This window comes from Glycine soja, chromosome 19, assembly GCF_004193775.1.
Source record: "Glycine soja cultivar W05 chromosome 19, ASM419377v2, whole genome shotgun sequence".
In the NCBI taxonomy this organism is placed as follows: domain Eukaryota; kingdom Viridiplantae; phylum Streptophyta; class Magnoliopsida; order Fabales; family Fabaceae; genus Glycine; species Glycine soja.
Window position 1 is genome coordinate 6,372,780 of NC_041020.1, and position 16,514 is coordinate 6,389,293.

Genomic DNA, 16,514 nt, shown 5'->3' on the forward strand with positions numbered 1-16,514 from the left:
ATTTTCTTTGAACAATTCCTTTCTCCAGACATTTCCAAATTCCTTACTTTTCTTTTCAGCTTCAATTTTCTCTCTTATATAAAGCACAGTAAGCAAACCTTTCTATTTCCATCCAACTAAGCATCCACTATATCCACATCCAAATCTAAATCCAAACTCACCATGTTTAAGAAACTTGGTATATCCACATCCAAATCTAAATCCAAACTCACCATGTTTAAGAAACTTGGAAAAAAGATTGAAAGAGAAATTAAAAGACCCTTCAAAAATCGACCACGACCACGACCATGACCATCATCTCCACCTCTACCTCAACGTCCGCCTTCACCTCTTGCTCCACCACTTCCTCCATCTACGTCTCCATCACCACCACCATCACCATTGTCGTTAGCTCCATCACCTCCTCTTCTTCCTAAGCAACCAAATGCTCCTCTTGTCTACCCTCAAACTCATCCATAGTTCTCCCCGATCCTTGTACTTTCTTTTCTACAAACCTTCTATCTTCTCCACTCCTTACAAACTCTTTTTTTCCAAAATTATGTTCTCCAAAATGGAGACACACCAGAATACATTCACCCTTACCTCATCAAATCTCCCTTTCTCTCTCTTACCCTTCTCTTACCTTTAACTCTTCCTTCATAACATAGATTCTCAACCCTGACATCACCATCTCTTCCTTGGAGAGAAAAACCACCCCATATGCACACGCAAAGTGTGACACTCTGTACCCCAACATGCATATAAATGGGAAAAACATATAAAACACGAAATCTAGTTAAATCAATTTTATTCAATAAAATTGTAAGTAAATCCATGTGGGTAAAAGGTCCACATTCATTTCACTGCAAATAAAACTTCTCAGAAACATTTCTTGCATAAAACAAGGCCATTCAAGTTTACAAAAGAACTCTATTGGAACAAGTGGCCTCGGAATAATTAAGAAGGGGGGGGAGGGTTGAATTAATTATGAACGTGTCTTGACTAATTAAAAATTTATCCTTCTTAATGTTATTAGATTCAATTAGGCTTTACTACTAAGTTATGAGAAAGTAAAGAATAGAAACAATAACTTAGACAAAAGTAAAGTGGAAATAAAAAATGCACAGCGGAAAAGTAAAGAGCGTAGGGAAGAGGAAAGCAAACACAAGTTTTACACTGGTTCGACAACGACCCGTGCCTACATTCAGTCCCCAAGCAAACCATGGTTCTTGAGATTTCCAACAACCTTCTAAAATCCTTTACAAGCAAAGAGCCACAAAGGATGTACCCTTCCTTGTTCTCTTTGAACAATCAAGTAGATGTACCCTCTACTTGAAGCGAACCACAAAGGATGTACCCTCCCTTGTGTTCACTATTACAACCAAGAAGCTACCTGCTTCTTACACATAATTCTTAGATGGTTAGTTCTTTGAATTCAGCGTTTGGGCAAAGAATTCTCAGACGGTTAGTTCTTTGAATTCTTTGTTTGGGGAATCAAAAGAATTCTCAGACGGTTAGTTCTTTGAATTCTTTTGGCAAGATGGAAAAGGAAAGAAGAAGAAAATAGAATAAGCACAAGTTTTTGCCAAATGAACTTTTCTTGACAAAGCAAGTATTGAACAAAAACTCTTAGAAAGATGTTGAGAATAATTGAATGAAATCTTTTTTTTTTAAATTCGTGCCATGGTCACATATTTATAGCCATTTGATGGCTCTTGAAAAACCAAGTTAAAAGTTGTGACTCTTGGCAATTTCTTCAAAACTGGTCACTTTAAAAGTTATGACTTTCTTGAAAACTAGTCACTTTAAAAATTGTGACTTTTGGCAATTTATTTTTCGAAAACAGTCACTGGTAATTGATTACCATTATAGTGTAATCGATTACACATCAACAGATGTGACTCTTCATGTTTAGATTTGAAACCAACATTTACAAATGTTGTGTAATCGATTACACAAGTTTGAAAATGTTTTATCACAAGTTGTGACTCCATAAATTTGAAATCCAATGTTCAAAAATATTGGTAATCGATTACATGCCCATGGTAATCGATTACTACTTTGTAAAACAATTATAAAACTGTTTGGGCTTTTGGTAATCGATTACTGCCTTCTGGTAATTGATTACCAGAGAGCAAAAACTCTGGTAAAAGATTTTTCTTTGAAAAATTCTTTTGGACAAATTGTGCTATTCAATCTTTTTTTTTGAAAAAAAATCTTTTTATACTTATCTTGATGCTTTTCTTGAAGTTCTTACATATCTTGAGTCTTCTCTTGAATCTTCACTTGAATCTTGATTCTTGATTGAACAACTCTTTGATTCTTGAAACTTGTTTGACTCTTGATTCTTGACTTGAGTCTTTGGCATCATCAAAATAAACTTGGAAAGCTTTGCTTCCACAAACTCAAGTTAAGCAACACAATAAAATAAAGTAAAATAACATGTTCGAAACATCATGCAATCAAAACAGAAACTCATGCCCTAATATCACATCCTATCAGAGTATTGTGTCCTGGCGTTCTTTAGCACGAAATTCCTTAAAGCAATCCATCTAGCCATATGCTTTCACGAACACAAGGTTCGAGATCATCACAAAATCCAAATACAAACAACACACGGGGAGTGAGTCATCACATTCCTCAACGAATAGAGATAAACGAAACATACATGTATGATATAAATATAACAATAATATAATTATAACAACAATATAGGTATAACAAGGCTCAACTTTGGCATAGTTCGCATAATTTCAAAACTCAACACGTAACATCACTTGTCCTAGAATTTAATCACAAATCACATTCCTCACCTTCACGATTAATCACATATTCAAGACAAGACATATCAAATACAATACCTCATCTCACACTTACACAATTCATTACACAGCATCACATAACAAGTCATAATGATCATTACACAGGCGTTATGCAACAGATACACTAAGACTCAATCCTATATGCAATGTGGTACCATGTTAGTGAAAAACCTTGTCGGACGCCTAGGAGTACATGACAAGAAATAGCACACATTGGTAAGTTAAGTCACTCTCACTAGGTAAAATCATAGGGAGATTAGTCAGGGTCACGCTGTTTTGTGAGAATGCTCCAACCATATGAGATCGACATATGCTTAAAGAAGCACTCAAACTGAATATTTACCTCCAAGGCCTAGACTTTGAAGAGTTCATCAGGGCCTTTCCCTCTTGATTCAGGTCCAACCCAGAAAACATTTTAACACGTAGACTCTATCTATGAACTATACAAAATACACAACTCCTCAATTATTCTCAAAATAATTTTGACTTGTTGCGCCTCAAAGTGATTCAACTCATCGGGTTCCCATAGTGGATCCCATCACAATACTCATCACTCTTAAAGGGTCTTACAATCGTGTGATTATATAATTTATAGCTCATAATACAATGCACACAACATCTCAATACATGTGTGATCTCACGATTTAACACATACTTAACTTGTCACTTACACATAGTTCATCATACTTTCATAATCCCAAGACATCATATTATCAAGCCTCATGCATCATATACATATCACACAGTAATAATATTAATATGTTATGTTGATATGACTATTCATCTCATTAAAATAGGCATTTAAAATCATATATGTACCATTGAAGCTTGAACTATGTAATACACACAATTACTCAATTATTTTCAAAATCATTTTAACTCGTCGCGTCTCAAAGTGATTCAACTCGTCGAATTCCTATAGTGGATCCCATCACAATACTCATTGCCCTTAAAGGGTCTTACAGTTGTAGGATTGTACAGTTCATAGCTCACAACTCAATGTGTACAAAATCTCAATACATATGTATCTTATAATTTAACACATACTCAATTTATCACATACACCTAATCTCAATCACAATGTTATAATCCCAATGTAACATGTTATCACATCTCATGAATCATATAAACATCACACAATATTAATATTGACATGGTACAAAACATCTATATATTAAATCGAACTATATTATTTTCAATTAAAAAGAGTTAATAAATAATTAAACTAAAAATGCATTGAAAGTATTTGTCGTTGAATCATAATATATTAATTTCCTTCAATTTAATTTTATTATTTGAACTATTAATTCCTAATTTATTTTAACAATTCATGTACATATATACATGTTATAATCATCAACACGAATAGGCTTATGAAACAAAAAACATGACAAATAACGTTTCCAAAAATCTAATTCTCATGCTAATCTAAAAAATCTTGTCCAAAACACAAATGAATTATACAAAAATGCTTCTCACAACATGGGGAGTAAAACCCCTCAAAAAATTTCACATAATCATATCAAAATCAAAGAAATCAAAATCATAGGTTCAAAAACACGAAAACACCAAGAACACTCAATTTTATCAACCAATTTGCATTAGGGCATCAATTAACCATCAAACATAACAATTTTGAGATTATAATCATAAAAGCAGAATTAAAATACAATAAAAATCCCAATATAAACCCAAATTTGATAATCTAAGGATCCTTACACATGTTCATTCTAACCCTAATTGCAATAAACTTATCATTTACCTCTAAGTGGACTCACGTGTGTAGTCTGATAGCGATAACAACGTCTCTAGCGGTTCCCTAAGATTTCTCAAGTTTTTCCTCTAGTTGTTTTGTTAGGATTTTCAAGCGTTAGAGAGAATAAGAAGAAGAGATTGAAGCCTCAATTTCACTGTCTCTGTGCAAGGGGAATTTTTTTCTCTACAAACATTCTTTCACAAATCCCAACGGTGAAAATATTTGAAAATGATTTTCGAAGGTGCTGTTCAAATCTCAAGATGATCCAACGATTAATAAGTCTGTAATCGTAGTCTTATTGAGACATGTTTGAGTATATGCAGAAAAAAGAGGATTTTATGAGAAGGAGAATGACAATGAATTTGGGATTAAAAAAGGGCGTAAAAATGTATCATAATTGTAAAAACTAACCTAATATTTCTCTATTTATAGCTAGGGTTCCGACTCTACTATTTACTCTTTTTTTATATATTTCATAAAAAGATAGCTTTATTTTACTCCCTATTAAATAGATAAATAAATAAAACATGTTTTTTATTTTGTAAAAATACATATTTATTTTATTTATCTTAAAACCATTATTTTAATTAATAAAACTATTTCTTCTTATTTATTTAATTGTAAAAATGTCATTATTTTTTTAAAAATCTATTTATTTTTAAATAAAATTTCTTTTAATTTATTTTATGAAAAACAATGTGTTAGACAAAGCATGTAATCTCTTCCTTAAGTGATCTTAGTGTCACTTTGGGCATTCCCTCTTCAAACCTCAGGTTCTTTCTTGTTAGGGGAAGCCCTTTTGTGGCAACATCAGTGACATATCTCACGCTATCAATCACTACCATGCATTTCATTCTTTCTCTCTCATCCAATAACTCCCTCACCAAACACACCTTGCAGCTCAACAATGGCCAAACATGGCTCATTCATACTTCCTCCCCTATTAGTTTAAACCATAGCCTTTTTGAGATTGCTTCTACTGAATTTTCTGGAATAATTAGGATAACGGTGTTGCCTGATTCTGACCCCAAGTATGAGGTAATTCTCAATAGGTTCTGCTCTTGTTATCTTGTGTCTAGAGATGCAGCATTCACAAAGCCATTATGTGTGGAGTATAAATGGGAAAAGAAAGGGTGGGGGGAGTTGCTAATGCTAGCCCACCTTCTTCACCTTCAGCTTTTGAATGATAGTGATTGTGGTGTGACTGTGTTGCATGATTTAAAATATAGAAGCATTGATGGTCTTGTTGGAGACTCGTGGCTGTTGAAAACCAATCCGGTTTCGGTTACTTGGCATTCCACAGGAGGTATCAGAGAGGAATTCCAAGAGGATATTTTTTCAACGCTTTCTGAAGATGTGGATGGTTTGAATCCTTTGGGAATAACAACAACATCCTTTGGGTTTGGTGTTTATAATAATCATTACAATTTGGGGTACTTCCTTTATGGAATTGCCATGCTTGCAAAGATTGGGGAAGGAAGTACAAGCCTCAAGCCTATTTTATTCACTTGTAGCAGATCTCATGAACTTCAAAAGAAGATCGAACTCTAACTACACGCGATTGAGGTGTTTTTATCTCTATAAATTGCACTTGTGGGCCAGAGGGTTAACTGAATTTGCATTGCAGATGGAAGAAATCAGAAGAGTACTAGTGAAGCTGTGAATGCATGTTGGAGATATATTAGAAGAGTACTAGTGAATTTGCAGATGGAAGAAATCAGAAGAGTACTAAAGAAGAGGAGATCTGAATATTCTTAAACAACAAAATGCACATTTATTGATTGCATCAGATATTGCTTAACTAGATTTAGTTAAAACTGAAAGACAGAGAAAATAACAACTAATTAACTAAACTTCAACAACTAAGCTTAAGCCACTAAATGATTGGTACATAACAGTCAAACAACCTAACAACAAAATCCTTCAAACTTGGTAAATAAATTAAACGTGAGACAAAAAAAAATCAAAGCTACTGATGCACATGTTCAAACACTCCTCCTTGCATCAGTAGGTGCGAATTCCAAGTCTTTCTCTTAAATCTTTAAACCTGCTTTTTGCAAGAGGCTTTCTAAATATGTTTGCCAGTTGATCTTCAGTGTTGTAATACTTCAGTCTAACTGCACCATCTTTCTGAATATCTCTAATGAAGAGTAGTTTGATGCTGAAATGCTTGGTCTTGCCATGAAAAATTGGATCGTTTGAGATAGCTATAGCTGTTTGATTATCAACCATGACTTTGGTAATCGTTTTTTGCTCTAAGTGCAAATCATTTAAAAATTTTCTCACCCATAAAGCATGATTAACAAATGCTGTTGCAGCGATGAACTCTGCTTCGACTGTTAATTGAGCCACAATTTCTTGCTTCTTTGAACTCCAAGTAAATATTTTGGATCCAAAGTTGAAATAGAAACTAAAAGTTCTTTTCATGTCATCTAAAGACCCGACCCAATCACTATCAGAATAACCTTGCAACTCGAAGCTTGGTGTTAGACAAAACTTAACACCAAAGCTTACAGTTCACTTGACATATCTGAGAAATCTTTTTGCAGCTCTAAGATGATACTCATTAGCATAACTCATAAATCTTGAAAGAACACTTACATCATACATAATATTTGGCCTTATTGCTGTTAGATACATCAAGCAGCCAACCAAGCTTCTATATTCGGACTCATCCACTTTAGCTTTTCCATCATCCTTGCACAACTTCTCTTTTTGACACGTAGGAGTGCTCATACTCTTATAGTTATCCATGCAGAACATTTTTAGAATCTCCTTTGCATACTTTTGTTGATAGATGAATATTTAATTTTGTCTCTGCTTGATTTCTATTCCAAGGAAATAAGACATTTCTCTAAGATCAGTCATCTCAAAGACTCGCATCATGTCTTCTTTGAATTGTTGAATAAGCTCAATGTTGCTGCCAGTGATTAAGAGATCATCCACATATAAGGATACCACAAAAATATTATCATTGTCACCTTTAACATATAAAGTAGACTCACTAAAGCTTTTAACAAAGCCTAGTTTCAGTAGGTATTCGTCAGTTCTGCTATACCAGGCTCTTGGAGCCTGCATCAAGCCGTACAATGCATTCTTTAATAGATACACATTGTCTTCATCTCCTTTTGCAGCAAAGCCTTCAGGTTGCTCAACATAAATTTCTTCCTTTAGGAAGCCATTTCAGGAGGCTGACTTGACATCAAGCTAATAAATCTTCCATTGCTTTTGTGCTGCAATGGCTAGTAACATTCTGATTGTATCTATCCTTGCAACTGGAACAAAAGTATCAAAATAATCTACTCCAAAAACTTGAGCATACCCTTTTACCACTAACCTTGCTTTATATTTGTTAATTAAGCCATCTACATTCTCCTTTTTTCTGAACACCCACTTTACTCCAATCACCTTCTGATGTTGATGTCTTTCAACTAATTCCCAAGTCTGATTTTTTTCGATCATTGCAAGCTCTTTCTGCATACCATCCCTTCATTTAGGATGTTTTTCTGCTTCCTGATATCCTGCTGGTTCAAGCACAACAACATTACACCTTTGATATATGTTAGCAAGTAATCTAGTGCCGCATAAAGGAGGATGATCAACTAACTTTTCTTGATTCAAATCATCAGTTTGCTGATTTTTTTCATCATTCCAGCTCCACTTCTCATTCTCCATGAAGCTTACATCCCTACTTATTAGAATTTTTCTTGTGTCAGGTTGAAAAATTCTATAAGCTTTAGATGTTAGGCTATACCCGATAAATATGTCGAGCTCCGCTCTTTTGTGCAACTTTTCTCGCTTAACCTGTGGTACATTAGTAAAACACAAACAACTGAAAACTTTCAGATTTTTTAATTGTGGCTTAAAGCCATACTAGGCCTCAAAAGGAGTCTTCCCATCAATTGCTTTTGTGGGAAGTCTGTTCAACAAAAATATAGTAGTATTTGCTGCCTCCGCCCAATATTCTTTGGGATGTTCCTTCTCATGAAGCAAACATTTATCCATCTCCATGATGGTTCTATTTTTCCACTCACTAACCCCATTTTGTTGTGGAGTGTATAGGGCTATAAGTTGATGCTCAATTCCGGCCTACTTACATAATTTATCAAATTAATTTGAGGTGTATTCCTTGCCGTTATCTGACCTCAAAACTTGAATTCTAAAGCCACTTTGGTTCTCAATCCAGTTCTTAAATTATAAGAACACACCTGCAACCTTTGACTTGAACCCGAGAAAATAGATACAACACATCCTTGTATAATCATCAATAAAAACAATGTAATATTTACTCCTATTAAGTGAAGGAGTTTTATGAGGTCCGACAACATCTGTATGAATGAGTTGCAGCTTCATGTTAGCTCTCCAAGATCCTTTTTGGAAAGAAAGCTTTGCTTGTTTGCCAAAATGACATGCCTTGCAGCTTGGTAGATTGGACTCAATATGGGGCAAGTCATGAACTAACTCTTTCTTTTGCATATTCAAAATTTTTGTGTGATGAAAATGACCTAGCCTCTTATGCCAAGTCTCTGTGTTGGTCATAGCAGTAGTATTAGCTGCTTGCTCCTCCTCCATTGGGTCAAGTGAGAAACTCTTGCCTCTCATTTTAATTCTTATGACCTTATTGTCATATGGATCCTTGATCGTGCATTACTTGTTCTCAAAGAAGACTTTGAATCTCTTCTCAAGTAGCTGCCCAACACTCAGTAAATTCTTATCAATGTCAGGTACATACAAAACATCAGAAATTTGTTTTGTACCTGTGCTACTCTCTATAAAAACAGTTCCCTTCCCCTTGACAGTAATGTAATCGCAATTGCCAATTATGACTCTGGATACTTGTGACTTGTCCAAATCTCTAAAAATTTCTTCATTATTGGTCATGTGATTAGTACAACCACTGTCTACAAGCCAATAGTCACTAGAGCTTCAACTGCTGCTTGTAAAGCAAGATGCTATGAACAATTACTACTCTTCCTCTTGTTCGCTTACTACTTGGGCATCGTGCTTCCGTTGAGAATTTCTTTTGCATATTCTTTCATGGTGACCAAGTTTATTGCACTTCCCACACTTTACATCATGTCTTCTCCAACATTTTAAAGGAGGATGACCCTTCTTGTTACAATGTTTGCAAGGAGGAAAGTCCTTCTTTTTTTCGCTAGCTATAACACTTGGGTTGAAATTGTTCTTAAAACTCATCCTTTTGTCTTTCTCTCCTTGATTGATTTGTAACTTAGCCTTCAATGCTCCTTCCACATAATCTTCACTTCTTATCAATCTCCTTTGTTCTTAAGCCTGTAAAGCATTGTTTAGTTCGACCAAGGTGATTTTTGATAGATCTTTGCTATTCTCCATGGCAGATACAATAGCATCAAATCTTTTAGGAAGGGTTACAAGTATTTTCTGAACAATTCTAGAATCAGAAAATTCAAAACCAAGCAACCTTATTTGGTTAGCAATGCTAAGAAGCTTATCTATGTACTTATTGATTGTCTCTGACTCCTTCATTCGATGCATGTCGAACACACGAATTAGATTGAGCACTTGCATACCTTTAACTTTGTCATCTCCTTCATATTCAGTTATAAGGAAATTCCAAACTTCAAATGTTGAGTTTTGGTGCATGATTCTAGTAAAAATCTCTTCTGAAATAGCGACAAATAATGTAGCTTTTGCCTTCGACTTCCTTGATTTCTTTAAAGTATGACTCTTCAACTGAGCCATGGTTGGGTTATCTGTTAAGGAAGGAACTTCATAGTCTTCCTCAACAACTTCCCAGATATCATTTGCTTCGAGGTGGGCTTTCATCCTAGTTGCCCATAATTTATAATTTTTACACTTAAACACTGGTGGCACTAATGCTGTAAAGGGTGTTTTAGAATCCATGTTATGGATTGAATCAAGGTAAGATTTGTTGTTGGATTACTCACAAATCCCTTGAGAAAATAGCTCCTGATACCAGTTTGTTGGAGATATATTAAAGAAGAGGAGAACCAAATATTCTTAAACGAAAAAATGCACATTTATTGATTGCATCAGATATTGCTTAAATGGATCGAGTTAAAACTGAAAGGCAGAGAAAATAGCAACTAACTAGCTAAACTTCAGCAACTATGCTTAAGCCACTAAATGACTGGTACATAACAGTCAAACAACCTAACAACAAAACTCCTTAAAACTTGGTAAATAAATTAAACGTGAGACAAAAAAAAAAAATCAAAGCTACTGATGCTCACGTTCAAACAATGCATATTATTTTGCAACATTGATGGGTCTGGCATACCGTGACACTCAACTTATTGCCACCAGATCAACACTTGCAGCATTGGAAATTCATGCAGCTCAAATGTGGTGGCATGTGGGAAAGGAACATAAATTCTATCAGGAAGATTTTACCAAAAATAACAAGTTGGTGAGTGTTCTTTGGTCTAACAAGAGAGGTAGTGGACTGTGGTTTGCTCCTGTTCAGTGGAGAGAGTGCAGGATTGGTATTTATGTTTTACCATTGTCTTCTATTACTGAGGCCTTGTTAACAGATGTTGGTTATGTTAAGGAGCTTGTAGAGTGGACATTGCCCAATTTGAACAGGAAAGGTGTTGAAGAAGGGTGAAAAGGGTTTATCTATGCCATGGAAGGAACTTATGATAAAGAAAGTGCACTTCAAAAGGTAAGAGGCCTGAAAGTTTTTGATGATGGCAACTCAATGACTAATCTGTTGTGGTGGATTCACAGCAAGGGTGATGTGGAGGAGGAATTTTGCCATGGAAAACAATACTGGTTTAGCCATTACTGCCACTAAACATTGTTAACTATGTATATACACTATCTTAAAATGTTAAGGTGAAAATATAGTTGGCTAATGTTAAAATCTTTCCCCAGCACCTATATGTTAGTGTGATAAATATATAGCATATTAATTAGTGTGAAAGTTTATAATTAGTATCATTGCAAAGATAGTGTTAAAGGAGATATTTGTTACTGTGTTGATAAAAAAGCATTTGTGTCTAATTTATTGTTGTATTTTATTGGAAAAGGAATCCTGATTTAGTTAGCAGAAATTTATTTTATGTCTCTTCTCTTTGCACATTTGTAGGATTGATACAGTGAGTGTCGCAAAAAGAGTGAAGCAACTATTTAAAGGACATGATGATTTACTTATGGGATTCAATGCCTTCATGCCAAAGAAATATAAAATCATTCTTCCATTGGAGAATGGGCAAGCACCTCAGAATGAGCCTGTTGAACTTGCATAAGACATAAATTTTATAGGCAAAATAAAGGTAATAAAACACTTTTTTCATGTTAATTCATTTGTGTGTGATTTCTAATACATCCACACTCACAGCTGCATGCACCAATTTGTCACAACATGACAACAATCTAGGACATTTTGATTTTCAAAATCTAACTGATTATTTTGAAGCAGGCATGGATCCAAGGCGACAATGGTGGTGTTTATAGGTCATTCATAGAAAGATTATATACATATAGAAGAGAGGTAAATGATTTGTTACCATGCCTATGTTAGCAAGAAGAACTGTCGTTGGGGTTGTGGCGGTTCTTCTTGAGTTGAGCATTCTCTGCATATGTTGCCAGAAGAACAAGAGAAGACGTGATGAAGAGTAATATGCTCCATCGCCTCCGCCGCAACCGTCGTGGGGACCTAAAGGTGAGTGAGCTTTAGCTACAAAAGGTTCTTTTTGTTTGTCACCCTTGATCTAATGTTACTGAAAAAGCCTGGCATGTTTTTGCTAATTTTTTTATTTTTTTATTTTTGAGGTTCAAGTAAATTATATGTAATTTCAAGATGCTTTCAATGTTTAATCCCTTAGTTGATTCTCTTGACTCTTGCTGAATCTCGTTGCTTATGATACACATTGACATTGTTATCCATGTAAAGCTAGCTGGTTGTATTTTCATATGTTACTATCTGTTTTAGATTTTTCTTAGTAGTTAAGTTATGTTCTAATTCTTGAAGAAATGAATGGCTCCTCACTTTGTGTCTTTTTATGATGTTCAATGGTATATTCATGGTCTAATGATAATTAGGCTTTGTTTGGATAAACTTCTCTATAAGCACTTAGAGAAGAAAACAAGAAGGCAAAATGAATTTTTGAAAAGTTTAGATGAGTTTTTATAAAAAGCTGAATTCCTAAGTTGATTTTAACTTGAGAGAAGTTTATCCAAACATACCCTTACTCGTTTCATGTTGATTTTTTCACAATGATTAGATATTGTTCTTATTCTTGAAGAAATGAACGGCTCTTTACTTTGTGTCTTTTGGTGATGTTCAAATGTATTCAATTCTATATCGTGAAGACTATTTTTTGGGAGACTATTTTTTGTTTCTCTATTTGTCTCTAGGTTTAGGGAGACTAGTTTTTGTTTTGCCTGCTGTCTTTCCAGTTACTGATCCTGTCACCATGATATAGATGTTGAGTTTGGAAGACTGCAAGCAAGGGACATGCTGCAGCATCTCTGGACAGGTCCAATTTCTAATGCATATGTGGAAGTTGTTCAAGGGAGCCGATATGTTGAGGTGCGAGCTGCTAATGTTACAAAGGTAATTGTCTTTTTAATAATTGATTTTTCTCAGTTCAGTTTTCACCTGCAAAATTTTCATAGTGATTTAATCATGGAGCAGCTATTGACTGCATTGTAGGTGAGATAGTCCATTGAAAGCTTGACAATTAACACCAATTGATTACGTTCTGCGCATAGAACATTTTCTGACAAAGGTGAATTAAATTTCATTTTCATATTAATTTGTTGTTGTATTGTGACTTACTTCTATTATCTTGTTTGTCTGATGAGAAGTTGTGTTTGTTTTAATGGTCTTTTGAGCATGCTTTCAAGTGCGACAATTGTTAATTGTAATTTGTTTCATTAAATAAAAATACCTTATATTAAATAAAAATATTCTTATATGAATTAAAATATAATTTTACTTCACTAATTTTTCAAACACACACACAAGACAATATTCAACTAATGTTATTAGAGTAGTATTTATATAAATATATAAATAAACTGAGATTTTTCTTATAAAGTATATATTAACTATTATATTTATTAAATATAATAAAATTTATTTAATTTAATAAATTTAATGATACTATATTTACATTAAGTGTATACTTTTTTAAATGAGTCTATATAGGAAGTGATACAAATTAAACAACCTTCAAATCTCAATATCCTTTTCTTGTTATTTCTTTTCGCGTGTCATGGTGCACCTGTACTAGAAACAGAATCAAGAGACTAGTGATTTAGATATTTAGGTATTTCTTGTTATGTTTTTGGGTGGGGATGTGCTAAAGTACCTAAGAAAATGTACCTATCAAGTGTGATGGAATTGGTTAACTTCATTTTTACTTGGAATAAATTAGATAAACTCATTTTGCTTATAAAATAATCTGAAGGAGTCAAATCTCTAGAAATAAGGTCTTAGTGAAAGAGTAAAAATAAAGGAACCTGTGATTGGGTGGTACATTCAATTGGGAGCAGAAATCTTCAATCACCCTGGTTTCTCACATGCTTTTCTTAGCTTCTTGCATTCCTCATATGTTGAAAGCTTCGGGAAATTCACCACTGGAATATTGCTCATCGCCATCTCTCTCTCTTTCTCTCTCTTTACGTTACTTTGTTGTTGTGTTGTTCTTCCTTTGGCTTTGGTGAAGGTGAAGCAAGGTACTGATGTTATAATAGTGATGATCAAAGGTTTTAAAAAATGGTCCGCGACCATGATTTTGGCCACAACGTTAGGATTGCTTAACTGTCTATGACCGCAATTGAGAATGCATTTATCGTATGTGTCTCTAATTTATCACGATATCAATAAACAGGGTGAAATCACAATGTGGGCAAATTTTTTAACATGGGGTCCTTTTTGAAACATATTCCCAAAATGGGTCTTTTTTGGAAGTATTTCTTGCATGATGTTGTTTTTGACGTAAAAAGCATGCAAATCGCAGAAGCCATTGGCGACTTCGGGCTGGCTGTGACACATGGCACTGGTCTTGCCAGTGCCACTAGCGATTTCAGGATGCATGGGACTCACCAGTTTGACTGGCGAGTTGCCCTAGGGGAGGTGTTCTACACAGTCTAGGGTTGCAGGACGCGTTGTAGGAGAAGTCAGCTTTATCAGGTTGGAACTGCCAGGGGTATTGGCAAATTGTGCTGTAGTTGGAGTTGCCAGCAGCACTGGCGAGTTGTCCTTGGAGTAGCCATTACCAATGGCGAGTTCATCTGCTTTATATAGGGATGCTCCTTTGACATTTTTTGTGCATTTTTTAAAAATTACTCAGTTTTTTGAATTGCTTGCTATCCAATTTTTTTTGTCATTGTTGAACCTTTTGTTGTTGAAGTCAGCTTTAAGGTATGAAGTTCTTAATGAAATGTGTGTGGCATGAAAGTAGTTTTTATGAAATAATTTTTTTGATGCCGGAAGAACACGTTTGAATGTGAAATGTTTATTATAATTTTTTTTAATTAAGTTGTATTTTTTTAAAATTAAATTTGTGAGGGTTGAAGTAAAAGTCTGTTTTTTAAAAAAATTATCTCATCATATTTATTTGAAGAAAATATGTAGAGTCAAAAAATTGTTTTGAATATGAAGTTTATAGTCATTTATAATTATATTAGGTTGGTGTTGGTGTTGAAGTTGTGTTACTGTCTTAAAAATTTATGAGCCTTCTTTGAAGTGTGTTTAAAATCCAAAATTTTTGTGGCATAATATTTATTTGAAATAATTATTTTGAGTATGGTAAATTTTTTAAATATGAAGTTGTAGTATTTTTTGAATTAGATTAGGTTGGGGTGTTGATGGTTTGTTTGTGTGTGTTAAAAATGTATGAGCGTTGAACTTCAACCTTGTTTAAAATCAAAAATTTATTTGGCATCATATTTATTTGAAGTAAGTATTTTGAGTGTGGAGAAAATTTCCAATATGAAGTGTGTATTATTTATTTTAATTAGATTAGCTTGTTGTTGTTGTTTTTTTAAAGTTATTATTGTTAAGATTAATTACTACCTTTTGCTTCGTTGATGGATTATTTTGCTTTTAAAATTAGTACGTTCAAATCGTTCAACTGTTTTAAGTCTTTTTCGTCATATTTAATTGAAGTTAATAATTTTTATTTAAAATAAAGTTTTAATGTGAAGTTTTTCAGTAAAGAGGTTTTTTGTGATTAGATTTATTTATTTTGAATTTATTATTATTATGATTAATTATTTACAATAGTGTTTTTGTAGGTACATGATGAATTCAGTTATATCAGTGTTGTATTTCAATGGAAGGGTATATGAAGAGAATGATGGTGTAATATTAGAAGGCACTAAAAAAGCGATTCAGATTAAATGTGGAATTAGTTTCAATGCTTTGAAAAAAAAAATTGGAGATAAGGTAAAGTTACAAAATAATGAAATTATTTCTGCTATCAGTTGTAGATTTTTAGTTTCTAGAAAATATGTTGCTTTGCAAATTTGTGATGACGAAGATGTTGAAACCATGCTTGAAAGTTTTCAACAACAAAATCAAATGTCAGTTTTGGAATTGTACATAGAAAAGGATGTGGTTGGTGGTTCTATGTTTCATTCTGCAAATTCTCTTACATCATGCGGAAATAATTTATCTAATAATGAGACACAACCGCCAACAAATGTAAGCAACTTACATGGTGATGATGATGATGATGATTATCTTGTGTCTAACTCATACGTTGAAGAGTCTTTAGACGAAGATGATGGTGTTGACGATATATCTGATACAGACGATGAAGTTGCCGACATGATTCAACCAGTAAGAATTGTTCACTCAGAAGAAGGTATAATTTATTAATTAAAAAAATAGGTGAATACATTTATCATTTGACGTGAATTGTATTTAATGTTAAATAAGTATGATTTGAATTTTTTTTAACTATTAGGTGTACAAGGAATTGAAAATCCATTTTGGAATG

At 33.8% G+C, this 16,514-nt stretch overlaps 1 pseudogene; it reads left to right on the forward strand.

Annotated features, from left to right (window-relative positions):
- The first annotated feature begins 287 nt into the window (after nucleotides 1-287).
- LOC114398530 lies at nucleotides 288-11,807 on the forward strand (annotated as a pseudogene).
- Nucleotides 11,808-16,514: the final 4,707 nt, after the last annotated feature.